The 21,878-nt window shown below is 38.1% G+C and overlaps 1 protein-coding gene and 1 long non-coding RNA gene across 2 annotated transcripts in view; one reads left to right on the top strand and one right to left on the bottom strand.

Annotated features, from left to right (window-relative positions):
• C19H4orf33 (chromosome 19 C4orf33 homolog) overlaps positions 1-21,878 on the top strand; it is a 306,277-nt gene that overhangs the window by 272,712 nt on the left and 11,687 nt on the right. Inside the window, exon 10 of the transcript XR_005373915.1 lies at positions 11,046-11,329. The gene's annotated coding sequence lies outside the window, so the exon portion shown is untranslated. The remainder of the gene's footprint in view (positions 1-11,045; positions 11,330-21,878) is intronic.
• Positions 21,070-21,878, bottom strand: part of LOC111091104 — a 34,651-nt gene continuing 33,842 nt past the window's right edge. Inside the window, exon 4 of the long non-coding RNA XR_005373917.1 lies at positions 21,070-21,325. This is a non-coding gene — a long non-coding RNA (uncharacterized LOC111091104). The remainder of the gene's footprint in view (positions 21,326-21,878) is intronic.

The following is a 21,878-nucleotide window of genomic DNA, read 5'->3' as shown; positions in this document are numbered from 1 at the left end:
AACCAGTAACTTTTTTGTGTCAAGGGTGCTGTCTCTGAATGGTTCCAAAGCTCCAGTCCTAAGAACGGCAGAGATGACAAGAATTTTGTTTTCAGCTCTATGCTGTATTTTGTCATTTAGGCTCTAAAGAAGCTCAATTTATACCAAAATTTAACTATTAATTACAATTTTTGAGTGCTTGTTATATATTATTTCTTTTTCTTCTTCTTCTTCTTCTTTTTTTTTTTTTCCTTTGGTCTTGCAAAGGCTTTAATAAATCATATCATCAGTGCCAGGCCCTCAACCCTTCACCAACTTCTCAACTTCTCATGCAATTCAACTGTCAGTCATCTACCTCACCCCAAAGATCTTCTCCAAGCCGATGGGGAGAACTTTCAACACTCCATCTCTGTTTCTTGAAGCAACCTCATCTTCCTGATATGATTACGTTTTCCCCAAAACAATCTAATTTGTTTTTCCTTTTTCTTTTTTCTTCTTCTATGCCAACTAGGCCAGGTGGTATTTTCGGTTTGGGATTAAAGTAACCCGAATACCTCAAGTCCAGAATAGGTGCTTTGCTTTGTGTTTTGCACAATTAAAAAGGTTTGTAGAGTGAGTAGTTCTCCCTAAGAAATGCCGGTTCAAAAGGTAAATTCAAACTTCTTGCAAAATAGAGAACCGCTTGAACCTTTGATTTTCAGTTTTTGTGTTTGGCCTTCCCTATCAGAGACACAAAGATCTCTGGGCCAAGTTTAAATCAGAGGTTGAGCTCTCAGAAATCTGTGCTTCTCCATCCTTTAGCAGGATCTGAAAGAAAGTTGCATCTCTCAAGCATATATCCTAGGAATAGGATCTTAGTCTTGAGATGTAGAAAAATCAAGGTATCTCTACTTTTCTTACTTCTGCATGTGTGTGTGCACACGTTTCCCAGGTAAGTCAGAGACAATGTCATAATTGGGAAAATGAAGGTGGCTCTTTGTTCACAGCAGCACAAAAGAGAGCTGACTCAATGTACTGGTCATGAGGTCATATAAAATAGATTGGCAATCTCAATAAACTCCTGGGACATTTGGTTTCACCACAGATGCAATATGTGGGCTTGTGTGACACTGGCATTCACTCATTCATTCATTCACTCATCCATCCATTCACTGAATACATGTATTATACTATGTACCAGACACTTGTGAGGGCAGTCAAGAGCAAAATTGTAAAAAATTCCTGTTCTCTTGGAGCTGACAGTCTAGTCAGAGGAGACAGACAATAAACAGAACAAATAAGTAAATTATATTGCTATATAATTTATCATCTAATGATAAGTGCAAAGGGGGACAATGAAGCAGGGATGGGAATATATGGTACTGTAGCAGAGATGGGTTGCAATTTTAAAAGGGTGATCATAAGGGCCACACCTGAGCAAAAATCTAAAGAAAGTGAGCCATGAAACTTCCCAGAGAAGAAAGCATGTAGAAGGACAGAAAGGGTGGAGGCTGTGATATGGGGGTGCACCTGGCAGGAAGAAGAGGTCAGTGTGACTGGTGCTGGTTGAGTGTGGATAGTTAGTGGAAGAGAAGAGAAGAAAGTTCACTATGGGGTGAGGTTGTAGAGGGCTTCTAGTGGGAATTCCAGCTTTTGCTATGAGGGAGGTGGAAAGCAACTCGAAGAATGGAGTTGCATTTCCAGAAGTGAAGAGGCTGTAGGAGTGGGGTGGGGAGACTTGGAGTGGGGAGTGGTGAACAGGAACTTGGCTTTGGCCATATTAAGTTTGAGGTGTCTGTTAGGCCTCCAAGTAAAGCTGCTGAACAGACAGTAATATATATAAATCTGGAGCCCAGGGGAGATAGCAGGGCTGGAGACAAAAATGGCATCACCAGCACAATAGTGTTTAGAGCCATGAGGTCAGATAAGATTTACAAGGGCAGCCCTAGGATCCACCTTGAGTTAGTGCTGACTAATTTGAAGTGAGACCAGCAGCATGGCTGAATGTCTACCTCCAGTTACATTCACCTGTTGGCATGTAGGCCCAGAGTCCACAGAGTTAGAGTTAACTAAGGTTGGAGTTTTACGAGGACAGTAAGACAAAGCAAGAGGGAACAAAGGAGGAGAGACTGTGAAGAAAGTGGTTACCATAGTGAATCATGGAATTTACTTGGTGTGGAGAGTAATGAGGATATAAAGGGATGGATTCAAGGAAAAGTGGTGGGATCAATGAGTTATATGACCTGGAGGTGTAAAAGAATTATAAGAGCTGAGGTTTTCTGAGGTAAGATAAGAAAAGGAGAACTGGGGTTCCAGGTACTTTAACAGGGGGTATGGAAGTGTTGGAGTTTTGTAATGAAAGAATTTATGACTATCATTTCAGAGTGGGCCATGACTCATGTCAGCTATTGTGAAATAGGTTTGGTGGGTCAAGTTCAGCATTATTAAAATAAAATAGGGTAGAATGGAAAATATTAGAGTAGATAAGAAGTTATAAGGACAAGTGTTGCTTTGTGGTATGTTTTTTCAAATATATATATATTATATAATATATATTCATTTAAATTATGTATATTTGCAGGTCTGTTTGTACTGGGTCACAGTGCAAAATGCATTTCTTCATTTAAAGCAAGGTCAAGAAGCTTAGAAAACACTATAGAGTTTGTTCATGGGAATGAGTAGCTGCAGATAAGGTTTTTGGAGGTGTTTTTGTGTCTTGAACAGGTTAAAAAAATCCAGCCAATTCCTGAATATCTGCTATGTGGTGAAAGTTAATATGCCAGCGGGCCCAAACCAATCACGTACTTATGAGAAACTCTTGTCAAATTTGCAAGTCTTCTTCACAATTAAATACCATTAAAGCTATTCTTTTCTTTTTCTCACTCTTACAAGTATGAATTCCTTTAAAAATTAGATTAAAAAAAACTAGCCCTATTATGATCCTATTTCCAAATAAGGTCACATTCTGAGGTACTGGCGTTAGGACTTTAACATATCTTTTTTTGGTGGGGAGGGGGGTATAATTCAACCCCTAACAGTGAGTATTTGGGAAACCATGAGAAGCTCTAGCTGGTAGAAACCTAGTATGGAGGACCGGGGGTTTCCATTGGTGGTGTGTTATTGGCAGGACCTTGAGAATGCTAGTTGGTTGCATAGATGACCCATAAGTCAACTTAGTCATGGATACTTCTGTTTTAAAGTTCACAGTTATGCTGGGTGGAAATAAACAAACTGGAGAACTTAGCACTTAAAGGAATTACATTCACATTTATAAAATTTTCATCCAAACCATGTCCTAGGCAGTCTCATTCCTTCTCTAAGGATCTAACCATATCACCATCAGCATGAACTGCAATTTCAGGGAAAGATGTCTTCACTGTGAATTAGGCCATGGTGAAGTGTGTTACATAACACCTGGTGAATTACAGAATGAAGTGCACAAAGACTGCTGATTGTCAGCCAAAGTCTACCTCTGCATGCAACTCCTCAGCAATGGGCAGGAGAGTGTGAGCAGCTAGGAGCAGGGGTGAGCTTTGAAGCAAATTGCTTTTTCTACAAATGTTCTTTTCTTTCGAAGCTTGCTTCAGTGCAGATGTGTCTCCTGAATAAGTAAATTTCAAGGACCAATTTATAATCTTGGATTCATTCTGTGGATGCTGTGCTAGGTATTGTCAGCAGGAAATTTGGGGACTGGAAGGAACCAAGGATTATGGTTCAGGCTGGGGAACAGGAGGATTAACATTAAGGCAGCTTTTCTTCTTCATTGGTTTCTTAGAGAAATGTTCTTTCATGTAAAGAATATGCCCAACAGCATATTCTTGTATTATCTTCATAAGAAATACAACAAGACATTCCTTTTAGTGTTATCCTCATAAACACTGTTTATGTAAACAGTGTTTACATAAAGTTGTAAAGTTGCTACTCCTGCTTCTTTGTCAGTAACTGGTGTGATGAGTTGCTTTTCCAGGTCAAGAGGATGGTTTCCTGACAATCAGACTCTTCTTTTGGTGGCCAGTGTCAAGAATTTAAAAGATGATGGTCAGGGGATCCCTGGATGGCTCAGCAGTTTAGCGCCTGCCTTTGGCCCAGGGCGTGATCCTGGAGACCCGGGATCGAGTCCCACGTCGGGCTCCCTGCATGGAGCCTGTTTCTCCCTCCTCCTGTGCCTCTGTTTCTCTCTCTCTCTATGTCTATCATAAATAAATAAATAAACCTTAAAAAAAAATAAAAGATGGTGGTCAGGAAGAGGAACAGCATCCATGATCTGTCACCTCTGGCATCTGCATATTGTACCTAGAAATTCTGGGAGAACCAAATGCAGAAAAGCACTCTCAAATTGAAATCAGGATGAAAGAATTATCTGGGGTATGAGATTATTTTTTCTCATTAGAAAAAAGGAAGAATAGGCTTGGGAGGTGGTCCTTATTCATATGGAATTTTAAAGTCAGTGATATAGGAAGTCCTCATTAGGATGCCACCTGGGTGCTTCAGTCCTCCTGGGAAAATTTGATAGTTTTCCCAAGGAAGGGTCAGACCTACTCAGGAAATTGTAAATCACATCAATTATTCCTATGCAACCCCAGAATCCAGGTTCTGGTTTAAAACCTTGAAACTTGCTAGGAGCCTTTGGCTCTTGCTGTGTGGACCCCAACGAAAAGGTATTATAAAAGGTTATTGCAGCCATAAAAGCCCTGTCGATTGAGAGGGAAGAAAATGCAAGTAGACATTATAAAAGATTACTTTTTTGTGTCACTAATGATCACTTTTGGTTTTGGTTTTCCTGAACGCTCAGGAAAGAAAGAGAGCTCACAGGAAAGAATTTGTTGCGAAAGAATAATTGTCCAGTACATTACACAGCACAGTGGGGTTATAATGAGTATGAGAAAGTGCAATATCTAACCAACCCTTAGTGTTACAGCAGTAGTTTGATTCAACTTCTCAGACAGAATGCTGAGCAACCAGATAGTTTTGCCCAAAGGATCAGAGTACAATTGTTTTGAAAGTTTCTTGGGGGAAATGCAATTAGTGACAAGATTTAATAAAGCCAAAACAACTGAATGTGATAAAATGAGCCCCTATTCTTTTGTTCTTTCTATGTAATGTAAGAAAATAGCAAGAAAACGATTACATTATAACTAAATGAATTAAACAAAGCTCCAAAACATAAATTAGAATTTAACTATGCCATTAAAAACTAATTTAATTTGCAAGCCATCATTACTAGATAATAAAGACCCATTGCAAAATGTACAACAATATCTTGTGAACATGTGAAAAAAAAACAAGTAATAAATCTCATTGAGCAGATGAGTTTCTGTTACATTAGCAGATAAAAATGCTGAATGGATGTTTCAGTATATAATGAAAACTAGCAAGCAATGGAACAATTGGTTTCCTTTTTTTTTGAGGGGTGGGGGGCGGGAGCCGTAAATGGTTTTATAGTTAAAGGAAGGCCTCAGGGAAAGTTAGAGAAGCACACGCAGTGTACGGATTCGGTGTAATGAAACCTGTTCTCAAACCAAGGCAAAGAAAAGGCATTTAAATATTTGTCAATATATGAAATATAGCGTAGTCTACTTCATTCAAGTGCCAACAGGATCTTGTTTTAGCTAATTGAAAATCTGATGGCAAATGCAGCCTTTTCCCTATAGTGTATCGTATTAAATTGTGCTGGGAAAAAAACAAGGTGTACATAAAAGATTCAAGAGAGGCGAATAAAAAAAATGTGTTTCTTCTGAGGTTATTATTTTAACACTTATTTAAAAATATCATTAACATTTCTTTATCTGATTATAATACAATGAAAATGCGTTTCAGTAAACTCATTTTATTGGAAATGAATTTTGAATGTATATTCTCTGATACAATAGCTAATGAGCAGTATTTCCCTCCTGTACCTGCACTGTATTGCTGGCCAAGCCGGGTCAGAGCCTGCAGGTACAATCCAGCACCCGGTTACTGGCAGCGATCATGGAGTACTGACAGCAGATGGCAGTATAACCTTGTTTTTTTTTAAGTCGGCCTATGCCAGCATTTGAAATTATCGACAATTTTTATGGCATCGCAGCCTTCATATAGGGTGGAAAAAAAACCTTCTGTATTTCCCCTGCTTGTGTCATTTCCTTTGAGGCTCAGTAACTGTGAAGTGATCTGCCTTTGAAGGACCTGATCCTTCCGCATTATGATGCTCTCATATAGGTTTTTTACAAATGGTCACAGGCTAAATTATCATGGTGATAATTGTATTAGATTTCTTAGTGATTTGATCCCGTTGGACATTTTCTTTGTTAGAGACTGAAAGTTTGTTAGAGTATTCTTCCCCACTCATATGTTTAGGCCTTAACCCTCCGTGTAAAGATAGCAGGAAGCAAGGCTTTGGGGAGGTCATTAGGTTCACCTAACCTCCTGAGGGTACAGCCCCCATGATGGAATTAATGCCCTCATAAGAGGAAGAGACACCAGAGTTTCTCTACCATGTAAGGATGTAGCAAGAGGATGGCTATCTGCACCTTGATCTTGAACTTCTGACCTCTATTACTGAGAAATAAATGTCTGTTGTTCAGGCCACCCAGTCTAGTGTGTTTTGTTATAGCAGCTCAGACTGACTGAGACACTCATTTATGTTTTATATTCTGTTGTGAAATCTTAGTGTTAAAAAGGGTTAACATCCTGTGCAGCAGTCCCTAAATTACTGCTCACTAGATTGTAAACTTTTCAAGAATAGGTGTTACAGTTTAGTTCTTGAATCCCGGACACTTCACCCAGTGTTGGGCATCTTGTTCTTATTCAGAAGAATTTGTTGAACTGCCTCACATCTACTCTGAAGGCTCACAAGAAGCAGGTTTTTTATCTATTGCTCCATTTTACAGAGCTACTAAAGGAAGTATTTAAGGAGAAGCCAGGAATTTTTTTGCCTTACAAAATGAGGCAAAAGACCCTTCACTTTATTTTGCTGAGTGCACATACAAGAAATCTTAATGATATTAGTAATTAATAGAAAATAGTATATTGAGTTTCGTTGCCCAACTCTGAAATGGGGCTACTTTCTAACATAGGAACTTTCTTAGAGTTCATTACCAAGAATGAAAAAATTTTAAATCTAATGAAATGGCAGGGGAGACAGAATGTCAATACTAAGGTGAAATGAACCTTTAAATACAGAATTATCAATAAATGTATTATTGATTTGGGGAGACTAGTCATAGATACAGTCATTTATTTATGAAACCACTTACTTTTTGTAAATGATTTATTGCAGGAGTAGTGAGGAAGGACTATGTTTCATTTCAAGATGCTGGATGCAAAGAGATGAAATAATTGTCCAAAAGACCCTTTCACCAACTACATTTCCTTTATTTAATTACTTTTAATTCCATAGCATTCTTTATTATATCATGTACCAAGTGACATCTTAAAATTTCTCAGTTGAAAGATGCCATCTGTAAACTATTGTTAATATGGAATCATTTACTGAGCCCCTGGGACTTTTAGCTGGAGAACATTTTCCCCCACACCTCAAGTTGACTTGTCTTCACAACAAGATTTACTGGTTTCATATGGCAAAGAGGAATGTCGGTGCTGTGCTTCCCCCATTCCTCAGTGCAATAGCATCTTGCTAGCACCAATCCCGGGACCCTCTTGTCTTTGGAGGAGAGGGATTCATCCTGGCAGAGGATTTTCCTGTCAACACTTGGGCAGACAGTGTGGATTACAGGGCCCAGGGTGCATGTGCTCTGCTCTTGTTGTGATTACTTAGTACTCAGGCAGCGCGCTCATTCACACGCTCCTGGGTTTTAGCCTTGGCAGGTCTTCTTTTGACATAATTCATTTAAATGTAATTCATAAAAGGAAAGGAAGAGGCTGCTGAATTTGAAACAGACTTCGCCTAGTCCTTCTGCATTTGAAAAGTGTTCTTGCAATTCATTTTTAACGGTTTAAATTAACACAGTTAAAGCTTTGTAAAGCCTGGTTTTATAGGGAGGGAAACTGAGGCACCTAAGGAGTTTTGTGTATCAGCGATCCATTTGTTGTAGAAATGAGGAAGATAATTATCTACCTCTGTGTTTCCCTCCCCAAGGATCAAATAAAAAATGGAAATTAAAACGTGCTTTGAATATGACCATTTATAATTATAAATTATAATTATTATAATTATTATTATTGTTATTATTATATTAATAATAATAATTATTATTAGGGGTGAGTATGGGCCTTGAGAGGAGAGAAATCACATTTGATGTCATTGGGCTAATGATTTGAGGAACGGCGATTCTAGTCAGTTGTGACTCATGTCATATGACACTAATGGGACAGTATTCCCTGATTCCTTTGCCTTCTATGGAGAGACAAAGTAGATCATACTTCAGCAAAAACCAGGCCGATAGGATCATCTTCAGAGATCTCCCACCATTGCTGGTCTGTGTTCAGGAGGCGGTGGGTGGGAGGAGGAGGTAGACTGTATTGGGAATAATTTTCTCTTGTTCTGACCTTCTCTGTGGCAAAGGTCAGCAGCAGCAGGGAGTGGCTGTTAATCTAAAGGCTCCTGTTTATTTTCTTTACCACGCTAATTTACACTAAAGAAGACAGCTTGGCATTCACTTGCTCCTAATAGAGGCATTCTGCATTCAGGTGGTGGTATTTAGCAGCGGGTTCTGCTGTTTCTTCATCCTGGTGGTACATTGGTATTGCTACTCACAGAGTTAAATTGTAGTAGGGAAATACAAAAAGAAAGCTCAAAGATGCTGTCTTGTATGGAACATAATGCACAGTTATAACAAACAGAGCTTGATAAAATACCAGCAGCAGGGAGCACAGTTATTTATTGCTTCAAGGGAAAATCAAGCAAAATAGCTACAAATTGTTTAAAGTATGTTCTTCCCTCCGCCCTCCCCATCCTTCTTGAGCTTCAATCTCTTTGGCTATGAAACAGAAAAGACCTTTGTTATTTTCTAAGCCAAGATCTGCCTTCCTTGGTGTGCAGTGCCTGTCTTGGCTTCATGTGAAGGAACCAGCTTAAAGCAAACTCTAAGAGCAATTACCTCAGAACCATTACAAATCATGTGCAAAGCCAAGTGTGCACCTCCTGGTGGATATACCTCTGGGAGTCTTGGCGTGGGAGCCATGGCTTGGGAGCTAGCTCATTATAAAGTCATATCACAGTCCTGCTTTCCACTGTGCCTTAGAGCATCACCCAAGATCCTGGGGATGCCATACTCTTATTTCATGGAAAATATCAGAGAGTTACATGAGTTGAGTATTTAGTCAAGGGTAAAAACCTTTGGAAAAGAATGCCAGGCTGTGTGGTGGAGAACCTCTAATTTCTGTCTTCCCCCAAATCCTGTAGTGGATTTCCACCATTTCTGATTCAAACTGCATCATTGCATCATTATGAGACAGTGACAAGCTTACAAAGAGGCACGACCCCCTGGCAGAGAGCTATGCCTCTTATGGATCATCTAGAAATATTCCATGCTTCACTGGCATGGCTGACTTCAAAGATCTGTAGTAACTAAGAGGAAGATTGCTTCTACTAGGCTGAAGGTGTGATCATAAATGTCATCAGAATATGTGGAAATGCCCATGTTCAATTCAGTGGATGACCACAGTTTATCATTGAAACATGTGTTACTTTGGTAATGTGTTCTACAATCTTCACTTTGTTCTTCTCATAAGCGTATAAGGTCAATTAGAGGATAATTATTGGAAATAAAGAATAGAGTGAGATCTAGTTAATGATAGGGACTGGCAATGTATGGGGGATTAGTAAAAATAATTGAACATAAATGTATATGCCTACAGGCTTCTGGGGATTATATTAGTAAACATAGCATGCTGCTGATATTACATATTTGCAATTAATCCTCAAATAAATGTTAAGAAGTAAAAAAGCAAAGGCGTAGAAGTACTACTCCAAGTCCAATTTAGGCTCCAGCTGCTATGAAATATTCTGGGTTAGAACCATCAAACCGAACTAAGAAGTGTGGACAAACCTTTGAGGTGCAGATGCTGCTATTTAACAAAATCAGTCATGCAAAACATTGGTTTGTTTAGCTTTCTTAAGTAGAAACAGGATAAAATATTTTACAGAAATGAATAAGAATGTGGTGATAACCCTTATCAAAACATCGAGAATGATTGCCTAAATTAACACAGCTAGTGAATGGCAGAGGAGCGAAGGCAAGTGCAGAAATGGAGTATTACTTAGCTAAAACCAGTTAGGATATTTCTGAACATTTTTTCCACATGAATTAATTGGTTGGCTATCTTACCAATCTGGACAACTATGCTTTGGTATCAGCTAGGAATATAATATCTTTTTATGGTATATATACATATATTTTTTTCAATTCTAGATTATTGATGTGTGTTTGGTTAATGGGGTCCATTCTGTTATTATATAAATTGTTCACAGATTATTATTTCATTAGCTCTGCAAGGATTGATTGACTATATCCTTGGGATTTCTGGGGTTACAAAAATGGTTAAGACTTGGTTCTTGTTCTCAAGAGATTATAGCTTAGTAGAGATACAAGGAAAGGGGCTTATAAATAATGAATATTTCAAAGAAGTGCATAATGAGTGCCAAAAGTTACATCCACTATGCTTTGGGCAACTCCATTTAAAACTGGAAGCTGTGGACTGGATTCTCAGCCACGTGCCACTGGTTTGACCTTATAAGGTTACATAACTTTTCTCAGGTAAATAGTAGAATGGATATCATAATATTTTTGAGAGTATCAAATATATAAAATACATGAAAAGGTGCTTTTGTAATGTACCTTGCTACATTCTGGACTGCAGGTAGGATTCAGATGAGGGTGATGCTGCATCTGGTTGAGGGATTTTACTAAGAGAAGTATTTAATCAGCAACCTTGAATGGATGGTTAGGTTTCAAAAGCTGGATGTAGGGTGGGGATATTTCAATTAAAAGGGACAAAGCTATGAAAGCATAAAAGAATGAGACTTTAAAAAAACTACTATAGTAAAATAACATAAATTTACTGTTTTAACCATTTAAATGTACTGTTCAGTGGCATTAATACATTCTCATTGTATAGCCATCATTACCTCTAACTCTTTTTTTCAGCCATCTTTTTCATCTTGCAAAACTGAAGTGCTGTACTCATCGAATAGTAACTCCGTGTTGGAGGAGGTCATCAAGAGAAAATGAGTGCTGGTTGGCTCCAAGCTGGACCCAGGCTTCTTACCCCTTCCCCTGTCCTTGGAATATACATCTACCCATCACTCCCACTGTGGGAACTATTTTCAAGGGCTAAGCTTTGAGAGAGCGATGTTTTGTTGAGGCCATCTGGTTGTATACATGACCAAACCCCGTTAACGCCTCCATATAAACTTTTAGGATTCTGACAGGTGAGTGCAGAGATCTACTAATCTCATGGCTGCTCAAAAGAAGTTTCAAAGAGATGCACAAATTCTCTCTTTGCCTTTCATGTAAGGGGGCCAGTTTCATATTTCACCCAGAAAATTCCTGAAGTTGTAAGACAACTTTCCTCATTCCCTCTAATTCCTGGCAACCACTCTTCTGCTTTCTGTTTCTATGAATTTGACTACATACCTCAAATAAGTAGAATCATATAGTATTTGTCCTTTTGTGACAGGCTTATTCCAGTTCTCTTAATGTTTTCAAGGTTCATTCACGTTGTACCATCTGTCAGAATTTCCTTCCTTTTTAAGGCTGATGAATATTCCATTGCATGTATGTACCATGTTTATCTGTTGATGAGCACTTGGGTTGCTTGCTCTGTTTGCCTATTGCTAATAATGCTGCTATGAACATGGGTGTACAAATCTTTCTCAGAGACGCTGCTTTAAATTCTTTTGTGTATATATCTAGAAGTGAAATTGTTGGATTATATGGTACTTCTGTTTAAATGTTTGAGGGACCACGCTGTTTTCCACAGAAACTGCACCATTTTACATTTTCACCAGCAGTGCACAAGAGGTCCAACTTGTTCACATCCTCAAGAACACTTGTTATCTTCTGTTTTTTTTTTCTCTTTGATAACAGCCATCCTAATGGGTGTGAAGTACTATTCAACTGTAGTTCTGATTTGCATTTCCTTAATTGTTAGTAATGTTGAACCTCTTTTCAAGTGCTTATCAGCTTTTTATATATCTTCTTTGAAGAAATGGGTTCAAGTCTTTTGTCCTTTTTTTTGACCAGTTTTGTTTTTTGAGTTGGAAGAGTTCTTTATACATTATGGATATAAGCCCTTACCAGATATATAATTTGCAAATATTTCTCCCATCTTATAAGTTGCATTTTACTCTGTTGATAGTGTCCTTTAATTCACAAACTTTTAAAATTTTGATGTAATCCAATTATCTATTTTTCTTTTGTTGCCTGTGCTTTTAAGGTCATATAAAAAAATAATCATTCCTAACTATATCATCATGAAGTTTTTTTTCCTCCTAATAACGTTAGCTCTTAACATTTAAATCTTTGTGTCATTATGATTTAATTTTTGTATATGATGTAAGGTAAAGATCCAACTTCACTTCTTTGCATGTGAGCATCCAGTTTTTGCAACATTATTGTTGAAAAGACCATTCTTTCCCTAATGAATGAAATGTTTTTCAAGAAGGGAACATGTGTGTGGTAGTTAAGGATTAGTCAACAAGAGTTTGTGGTCATATTCTAGACTGAATGTAGGGCTCAATAGTTTGTGGACTTAATTTAGTAGAGACTAAAGTGTCACTGCTTAGGGCTGAAGTTTAGGAAAACAAATCTGTTGGCTAGTGCAGAATGGGTTAGAGTGAGAGGGAGTGTGCAGTATGTGTTTGGAAGCAAAAGAAAATATTCCAGAAATGTTTATTTTTCTTTGTTAATACTCATACCTGGTATAGAAACTGTCAGAAATGTTATTGACAGATACTTTCACATTTTTATGATCTATAAAGCACTGTTAATTAATTTTGCACTTTGAATTGTTTTTCTTATCAAAGATTTGATGGCTCATCATTTAGAACTTGAAACGTAACAGAGCGGCATGAAGAAAAAAAATGCCAATCACCATTAATCCCACAATCCAGATGTTACTGCTGCTAACATTGGCTGCCCACAAGTCTACTTTTATAAACATATGCATTTTACATACCTAAGAATAATATTGAATATGAAGTTTTCCATTTTTTATTTCACTTGGCTTGTTCTGTGAGCACTTTTCCTTGCCATTTTAATGGGTTTTAAGTGTGTTTAGGTAATAGGTATTGCAAAGGAAGGCAGAAGAACTGGTTTTAATCTTGGTAACGGCACAGACTTGCTCTGTAACCTTTACCCAGATGTTCACCCAATCACAATCTCACTTTGGCTGCCTGCAAAATTGGATAATACCGGCTACCTATTCCCTGAGGGTGTGATGAAGAGCAATGAGGTAATGCTTTAGAAATGCTTTTTCTTCCCTGCAAGAAAGGTGCTATGCATGTACAGATTATTATATCACATTGGGCCCTTGCTGAGCTAATGGGGGACCGAGGGCAGAACCACTTTCTCCCCTTTCTACCATCAGCGCCTGCATCCTATCTCAGTGAGCTTATGGGCCTGCTCTCTATATGGAGGGCTTATCACATAAACACACAGCTGCATTGTGTTTCTGCAGCTACCGAAAATATTTATGGCTTTGAAAGCAGTCATTCCCGATGATTTGATTAGCGTATTACAAACATACAGACAATATCAGGGGCATCCACTAGCATCTCAGTATTCCGACTTCATGTATTCCTCTAGTAATAGTTATCATTGTTCTTCAACTCTGAGGTGGCTGCTGCCTCTGCTGACAGTGTTCCCAGCTGTGCGAATAAGTGTGACTATGCAACCTACTGTCCTTGCCACACTCCCTAACTGTGTCATTTGTCTGCTCATTGCAGGGCCAGCATGTGTTAACGTATCTTCCTTTTTCTACATAATGGAGTGGGCAAGGTGACTGTTTCGTTCTTTTCTTCTGATTACAGAATTCTGGAGTTATCTATCACATTTGCCCACAAACCCTGCCCATAATGAGTGATATGACTCTCATGTATTCATGGAGCAAATATCTTTGGAGAAGTTGACTATATTATTCATTTCATGAGGCCAGGGTTTTTGTGTTCTCTGCAAGCTTCTTTCCACCCTGAATCCACACGCTGCTCAGTTTTCCACAGATGGTAACTGAATGATTTCTCTGTAGTCTTCATGAAATTAAAAGACAGTAGATAGCGTGACCTTCTTCTAACAGCTTCTTACATTGAATACATACAGTTGACACCATCTTTGGGATCACTTTAAATAGCACTTTAAACAGCCATCCTTTAAACCACCCATGGCGTAGGAATCAAGTACGTGCATTTTAAAGATGAGAGCACATAGGTTTGATGTACCTAAGTTTTGCCCTGTGTAAGTGGCCGAATTTGGATGCTAACCCAGGATTCCCTACTTGGCCCAGCTCGCCACTCACTGCAGCGAGAGAAGAGGAAAATGATTTTCCAAGTGGAGCAATAAGAAATCAGAAATAAAAATAAGCCATTTAGGATGGCTGTATTTTAATCCAGCACTTTTGTTTTTAGTTTGTGTGATGCTAGTCAGCAGAGACTAACCTTCTCGGCTTATATATTGTACAGAATCTGAAATAGCTCTCTGGACAGTCAGAAAGGCTTGAGGTCTTATTCTGTTCTCCAAATCAAACAGTGAACTGTTTGTTTTGCCACAAAGGCCTTTAAATATCCCACCCATATGGACAAAGCCTCCAGCATCTCGAGAAATCTGCCCGAGTATTGGGAATATTTGAAAGAGCATTTCTGAATAGTAGCCTTTATTTTTGTTATACTACATCCGTGCATTTTGAAATTTATTCCCAGCCCAGTTTTATTAATCCTAATTCCTCTTATATGAGGAAGGGAGTGCATCTTTTATCTCCATTTCACAGATTTACAGACTGAGTGACAGGCTGTGTTGAGAGAGGCTTTTCGGCTTTCTGACTTATAGAATCTAATTATGAGAGCAGAGATCCTCTTATGCTCTTCTGCTCCATGCTATTTCCAATTTGCTTTCTCTTCTGGAGAGGGCATTTTCATCCTTTATTTTTGGATAATAGTTTCAAGTTTTATTTGCACCACCAAACCTGTAAATTCTTTTGTTCTGTAGAAGGCCTGGTCAGGGTGACATCTCTCTCTCTCTTTCTCTGAAGTGGGGGAGTGGGGGTGGGAGATAATAGAAAGACCTGCACTAAAATGAATCATATTCTTTGCTTTTAATTCTGCTTAGTTTATTATATGCTGAGGGCTTAGATTTAGATTTAAAAGAACTGGCAATAATATCTGTGATAGTATCATTTACAATTGGTAATACAATGCCTAACTTATTTATATCTCCTAGTACTGCTTTATAAACACATAAATATAGATAAGCCAATCTTAGAAGATTAATTGGAAATCAGAAAATATATTCACCAAGTTTTTTTTTTTTTTTAACTATGTTCAGGGAAACTAAGAATGACTTTTTATTTTCCGTGTACAGGCAATTAATGTTACAAACTGGTTCTTGGTGGCCACTTTAGAATGTATTTTTTGTCTATGTTTTCCTTAAAATGAAATAAAGGATAATCATAACAGGAACTATGTGATCTGCTTAAAGACTTAACCAACAGAGAGGCCCTATCTGCTAGTTCTGTGCCTTGTTCAGTAAATGCATGCTGAAGGGATGAATAAACGAGTGAATGAGCATATAAACTGTGTTAGACAAAGAAAGTTAATAGAAATAAACTGGACATTGGAAGGCAATTCATGTGATACTTGTTAGGAGATCAATAGGGACAGCCACCAAGACTCTATTAACTGACCTAAGCAAAGTGAAGTGGGAAAAGTTATAAACTAGGAAGTGACATTTAAGAGTCAGTTTCCAGTGAGGGAAAATAATCTAGAGAAATGGCAAGGGCATTGAGCCTAACAGGCCAGGTACAACTCTCCTAGATTCATTTATCTAAACAACAAATATGTATTGACTGTCTGTCCTGTGCCAGGCACAGTGCTAGGGCTGAGGCTACAAAAGTCAATCCAGTTATGGCTTCTGTCTTAAGCACAATTCAAATGGACAAGACTGGATGGAAATCCAATGATATCAATGTAAGATTATTATGTTATTTATTAATATCATTTAGAAATCTATAAGATTTGTCAAAATACATAAAAAGGGAGTGATCATTTTTGTTTGGTAGAATTACTGGAAGTTTTATAGAGAAAGGAACAGTAAAAGGTTTAGTTTTGTGTAGGAATAGCACCTGAGGGAGGTATTCAAAAGCATGGAATACTGGGGGTGGGGGTGGGGGGGGTGAGTGTCTCCTTGGATTAGAAGTAGAGGCTATGTTGTGTGCATGGCTGTATCAATAAAAGGATTTTAATGTGTCTTCCAGGCTTCTGGCTTTTTTAAAAAAAGATTTTATTTATTCATGAGAGACACAAAGAGAGGCTTTGTGTAACACTTAAAGTGGGAGAAGTGGGCTCCCAAGGGGAGCCCATTGGGGGACTTGATCCTGGGGCCCTGGGATCGTGACCTGAGCCAAAGGCAGATGTTCAACCATGGAGCCACCCAGGTGCCCAGCCTTCTGGCTTTATAGTAGTCAAAAATTATTTCTGGCCTCAAGGGACTTATTAAATCCTTCATTAATTTGCAAAATATTATTAAGTATTTGCTATTCATCAGGCTCTATTCTAGGTGCTGGTGATATAGTGGTAAGCAACACAGAAAAAGGCCCTATTCTTATAGAGCTTATATAGAAAGGAAAATAGATCACAAGTAAAGGAACAACAAAGAAACAGACAACGTCAGATAATGATAATTACTATGAAGCGTAGAAGTGACTGGTGTGGGTTATACATGAAAATCATGGAAGGTCTCTACAGAAATTGGTATTTGAGCAATATTATGTGGCACAGGAGACTGGATATATATATAAGTAACCACAGAAAGAGATAGTATGTGGTAAATACTGAAAAGGACACAATATAATTTAAAGGAAGAAATGAGCATTTATTGAATATATTCATATGTAAGACAACACTTGCCATATCCCTAAAAGGCATCATCTGTACCAAGTTATAGTTGAAAGAACTGAGAATCAGCGAAGTGAGGTAACTTTTCTTTTTTCTTTTTGTAAAAATTGTATTTACTTATTAAAGAGACAGCGAGAGAGAGTAAAAGAGAGTGAGAGAGGAAAGGCAGATGGAAAAGGAGGGGCAGACTCTCTACTGAGCAGGGGCCGGACATGGGGCTCAATCCCAGGACCCTGGGGTCATTACTTGAGCCGAAGGCAGACCCCTTAACCAACTGAGCCATCCAGGTGCCCCAGGTAACTCTTTTAATGGCACATAGCCTGGCTTCAGACTCAGATTTGTCTGAATCCATAGCCTGTGCTCTGTCCCACCCAAAGGACTTCTTCTTATGGAAACTTGGAGGATTTCTCAATAGAGGAAGGTGGAGATATACTTGAAAGGATGGGTGGGAATTTGATATGTGAAAATGAGAAAATAAATGGGAATGGAACACCCAAAGCAAAAAGAAGCAGATGGAGAAAATGTAGTGTTTGTCTAAAAGTAAGTTGGTTGAAGCCCAAGCTAAGAGTGGACTCACTGGGAGAAAGAAGCCTCGAAGGAGGATCAGATTTCAGAACAGAACAGAAATGGGGATAAATGTGCAGGGCCTGGAGAGCCCTGCCAAAGAGTGTTTTTTATTTAGCAGGCGATGGGGAGTCACAAAAGGTGTTCCTCATGAGGGAGCTGCTTAGCTGTAGAACAGCCTTTTGGGGGGCTCTTATAATTGTTTCTCTGAATATTTTAATAACTCACTAGACTGAGCGGGTTATTATCAGTGGGAATTATCCACACTTACTCACTCTATGATTAAATCTAGCATTAACCTGATGCAATGTGATATCAGGTTAAGGTATTTGGACATAGCTTTGCATAAAAAATTTCAAGTGTGCCAGTTCTCAATTGATTCCTTGAGAAACAGCATTGTCCCAGATGTCACATTGTTAGATGGATGTAGTATATTGGATGAACTCCATCTAGCTGATCCAGTCTCCAACAAATTGACGAGATGCTGACAGGATGAGGAGGTAGAGGCTAGAAGTGCTGGCATTACAGTAAGCAGTCAGGGAGATGTTATTCACAAGAGAAGAAAGAGCACAACTAAATTCACCTTTGCTCCCAGTTGGAGAGCAGATTACATTCTTTACAGCAATGTGATGACTCAAACCACCTGCAGTGGAGGGAAAATAGGCCAGGGTGAATTCTTTAAGGAAGAACTCAATGGTATCATAAGAAACCGATATATGCCAACATGGTGCCATGCAGGGTCAGACTCCTAGAGCGTCCTTCAGGCATTTTTGGTGGCCTATTATGTAATATGCCCTTCTTGTGCTTTCTATCTATATTTTCTCCACTTGTGTATTGTACATCCCAGTCTTTGTGTATCAAGCTGCTGTATGCCAAAGGCGACAGCTAAAATGTGTTTGAAAATCATCTTTCAGTTATATTTTTCATTCAGAGACATGGTTTCACAATAAATCCCAATGCAGGGGTTCAATCTATGAATGGGCTCTGGAGAGAGGTCTGTGTACTCTTGAACTTGTTTGCAGATTTTTGTATTTAGATGCATATTCAGGGACACAGTCATGAAACAGAAAGATTCTGTTACCTTTTTAAAGTCAGACCCTTTACTTTTCTTGGAATTTCCCTCCCTCCCTCTCTGCCTCTCTCTCTTCCTCCCCCTCTCTCTTCCTCCCCCTCTCTCTTCCTCCCCCTCTCTCTTCCTCCCTCCCTCCCTCCCTCCCTTCTTTCTTTCCTTCCTTCCTTCCTTCCTTCCTTCCTTCCTTCCTTCCTTCCTTCCTTCCTTCCTTCCTTCCTTCCTTCCTTCCTCCTTCTCTTTTCTTCCCTTTGACTTGCAAATCAACTTGGTAATTATTTTCTAGCCAACTTCTCAATCTTCTGTATTTCATCTTCCATGGATGTCTGTAGCTCTCCTTTTTCCCCCACGTGGCACAGAGCAGAAAGATTGGGAGCCAATGGTGAGGGGAGAATGGGAAGAAATGAGAGTAAGTGAGAGTTACGGAAGTTAGTTGTGGGTTATATTTGGGCACCAAAATAGTTGCTATCATTTCTTTTCTTCTACACTTCTCATTCTTACCTTTTATTGGTAACAGTAATTGTAACCTTTACAGAGCAAAACTAAAAGGTAAATGGTAATAAAAAGAGATTGTGAAAGCCTAAATACTGCTCCATACAGAATTAAAGGATGGAGGGACATGAAATACTAGATTTATTATTTAGGGTTTGAAATGAAAGCTTTCTTATTGACATAAAGGTTAGGATTTCAAGTGGCTCAAAGAAATCATGTTTGAAACAGATCTGAAGCAACTAATGAATAGAAGACAGAAACTGAGTATAATGATGAAAAATCTGGGAAAATATAACTCTAGTTATTTGGATGTAAACAATATCAGAATATGTGTTACTCTTTTTTAAAGATTTTACTTATTTATTTTATTCATTTATTTGAGACAGAGAGAGAACAAGTAGGGAGAGAAAGAGCGACAAGCAGACTCCACGATGAGCATGAAACTCAAAGTGGGGCTCAACCTCATGGCGCCGAGATCATGACCTGAGTTGAAACCAAGAATTGGATGCTAAAGCAACTGAGCCACCCAGACACCTCACAATATATGTTACTCTTACAAAATATACATTGAGGCATGTGTATGGCTCAGTCAGTTAAGCGTCCAACTCTTGGTTTTGGCTCAGGTCAAGATCTCCAGGTCATGAAATCGAGCCCTGTGTGGATTCCATGCTCAGTGCAGAATCTGCTTAAGATTCTATCTTCCACTCCCTTTGCCCTCCCCACTGCTCTTTCTCTCTCTCAAAAATTTTTTTTTTCTCAAAATATACATAAAGTAAAATTCCTCTGGAATTGTGCTCTGATTTCATGGGCTATCAGGAATTGCAATGTCTTTTTCTATTGGCAAGGACATTAATATTATTATAAACTTGAAAGTTGATATTATTTGTATATTAAATTAGAATTACTACAAATGAAAAAAAAGGTAAACTAGTTAGGATTGAACACACATAGTTTTGCATCTGGCTTTGATAGTTCCTATTGCTGTGCTATGGACTACTTACTGAAGCTCTATGGTCTTAATTTCTTTTATGTGAAATAGGAATAATAACATCTAATCCATAAAGTTAGTGTGAAATTGAAATTGGATGATTTGTACTCAGTATATGATAGATGTTCAATAAATGTTTGCTCATATTATAAAGACAGCACAAAGCAAAAAGATGCAAACATTTTAAAATTAATAAAGTAAACCATTTTTTGGTATAATTTGGTATTTTTCTCAATAATCCAGAATTTTGACCTTATCTTTGGGTTTTGACACTAATTATGTACAATGCTACAATGCTTGATGATGTTTCCTTTCCAACCCAGCAAGTAAGTGATTTTAGATTCAGTGCTGATAGCTGTTGCTATTTTTTTTTTTAATTTACCCGTTGTTCAACTACCAAAGAGGAAATAGTCAAAGGGAAGTGAATCACAACCCCAAAGTGTCTACTCTCTGGTTCCTGTTTTCTAGCTTCACTCACTCTCCTGCCTACCACATGGTACAAGTTAAAAAAATATTTGTTGTCATTATTATTACTGTCATTACTCTGCTCTTCTATACAGCAAAAGCAGGAAGATGAGAAGTATCTAAGTAATGGTATGGAGCTCTTGGAAGGGTTGAAAGCCCTATGTCTGCTCTTCCTCTAATTAGAATGAAGTGTTTCTCCTGACATCCAAATGAGGGAGTGAAGCTACCCCTCCCTTTTCTTCCTCTGATGTGGGTTATTTTTTATGCGGTGCATTGTTCACTCATTAAACACTTCACACTTGGTTCCCCTTAGCTGGACCCCTACACATACTTTAAAAGAAAGCATTAGATAATAGCTTCTATTAAAACTGCTTCAATCATACTTTTCTTAAAGGGCTATTCTCCATTAAACAGAACCAAATATTTTGAGCAGTAATTTAAATATGATTTTTAATAGAGATTTTAACTTTCTTATTAGTAGCTAAAGAATATGTGCAATTTTAGATACCCAAACACCTCAGGAATTACTGTAAGACAATTCTGATAATGAGACAGTTCTGAAGAAACAGCTCCTCAAATAAGAGGGATTCCAATAGACATGTACAGGGCCGGTGCACATGTCAATCACAGCCATCAGTATCAGAGGCTGGATGATACAAGTTCTTCCATCCTTTCCCCTCCTACCTCCTGTTGATTTCATTTTTCTTGACACCTTTGACTCTTCTTTAATTGACTGAATCTTGCTCTGTGAAAATAAAAACATTCAAGTTTGCCATCTACTTCTTAGTTGAGACTTTTTTTCTTTCAGCTTTTGTTTATAATTGTATATTTGAGAAAGAAATCTTTTCTTCCATTATACTTTCTGTCAGTAGAAATATCTTCCATGGTGTTGCATGTTAATTGTATACATAGTAGTAACTTTTTCATTTTGAGGAGTTACTAGAGCTTGCCTGACTCAACACTCCAAACTTCTTTATGGTTTGTCTTATTTTTTTTCAAGGGTATAGTTGTAGTATCCCCCAATACTACCAATATTTTCTGTCATTTGTCCCTTTGCATGGAATTGTATCCATTGCTATGAGTGTTCTGTTACCAAATATTTGGGAATAAACTATTTAAAAATAAAAGTTCTACATTGAACTCTTGGGGAAAACAATTTGATTACCATGGCCCATCAAAGGTTCAGTTTATTTTTCTTGTGTATTTACCTTTAGATTAGCTTTACTTAGACTTTCCTATAATTGAATAGCAGAAAGCTCTTGTCAGCTCGTAATTCTAGCTTACTAAGTCATTGTTAG

This window comes from Canis lupus, chromosome 19 (assembly GCF_011100685.1).
Source record: "Canis lupus familiaris isolate Mischka breed German Shepherd chromosome 19, alternate assembly UU_Cfam_GSD_1.0, whole genome shotgun sequence".
Taxonomy (NCBI): domain Eukaryota; kingdom Metazoa; phylum Chordata; class Mammalia; order Carnivora; family Canidae; genus Canis; species Canis lupus.
This window is presented reverse-complemented; position numbering and strand designations above follow the sequence as displayed.